The sequence below is a fragment of the Penaeus vannamei genome, chromosome 7 (genome assembly GCF_042767895.1).
Source record: "Penaeus vannamei isolate JL-2024 chromosome 7, ASM4276789v1, whole genome shotgun sequence".
In the NCBI taxonomy this organism is placed as follows: Eukaryota; Metazoa; Arthropoda; class Malacostraca; order Decapoda; family Penaeidae; genus Penaeus; species Penaeus vannamei.
The window spans coordinates 45,109,914-45,111,038 of record NC_091555.1 but is presented as its reverse complement, the minus strand read 5'-3'; the positions used below and the strand labels follow the sequence as shown (position 1 = coordinate 45,111,038).

At 33.5% G+C, this 1,125-nt stretch overlaps 1 protein-coding gene across 1 annotated transcript in view; it reads right to left on the bottom strand.

The window, feature by feature from the left end:
* Positions 1–1,115: 1,115 nt before the first annotated feature.
* Positions 1,116–1,125, bottom strand: part of LOC113809209 (uncharacterized) — a 15,705-nt gene continuing 15,695 nt past the window's right edge. The window contains exon 3 of the mRNA XM_027360740.2: positions 1,116–1,125. This exon is cut by the window's right edge and continues 638 nt beyond it. The gene's annotated coding sequence lies outside the window, so the exon portion shown is untranslated.

The window sequence follows — 1,125 nt, the reverse complement described above, 5'->3', positions numbered from 1 at the left end:
GCCCCCGCCGACCACACCTGCAGTACGCTGTGCACCTTATGGCGGGTCCTTGTAGAGTGAACGTAGAATTGAAACAAGTTTGATTTGCTTCTTGATGTCAGTAATCGTGAAGGGTCGTGAGAGGAATTTGTGTATGGGAGTTTTACTTGATGCTGCTAACTCTGCGCTACTCACCGTCTGCAGCTGTGTATTCTTTTCTATCTAGTAGTCCTGTAGTGAAGTGTGTATCTATGGCCTTCTGAATTGCATCTGTGTGCATATGCAAAAAAAAAGAAAGAAAAACGCAAAATGTATAAATTGTCAGTTGGGGTCGCTCCTGAATTACCACTTCAACTGATCGAAATACTTTTCAGAAATGTCGATGACCTTAGTATGATGAAGTAATAGAACAATAAGATAAAGTAATGATAAAATGAATTCATATAACCGCCATAATGATGAAATAAAATCAATAAAAATAACAATGGTAGTAATAGCAACAACAAAAAAAGTTATATCAATAACGAGAGTAAGCAATAACTTTAGTAGTGATGATTACATAGGTGTAAAAATGGATGACATTAATGATGAAAATATCAACAATAATAATAGTAATAACTATAATAAAGATACCAATACTGCAACAATAATGATAATAACAGTATATAAAGATAATAAAAAATGCTGATAGTAGGATAATAAGCAAGAGTTAGTGTGATAGTGATAAAAAAAAACTTTCATGCTGATAAAAATTTTAAAACATTCTCCTAGCTAATTATATTCAGCTAAGCCCACAGTTCGAGTCCATTATGTAATCACATTCTCAAACGTTTCCCTTTACCCCAAGATACACATTTCTCTTTGTGAAATGCTTGGAAAATCTATCCTTGCTAATCAAGTAAACAGTTCTGGCTACTAAGCTCACTGTTCTTATGAGTCATACAAAATTATTCATCTGCAAAGTTTTTTTTAAATAAGAACTTTGAAGAAGTGTGAAGCTCTGTGATCTGCCTGTTGCATCCATTTATTCAGATGATGTGAAATACATATAAACTGGAGTCTCTAACGAACCAAAGTACGTCAACAGTTTTTCATATCTTACTGGATAGGTATCGTGGTATAAAAAAAAGTCTTCATTAGATCATA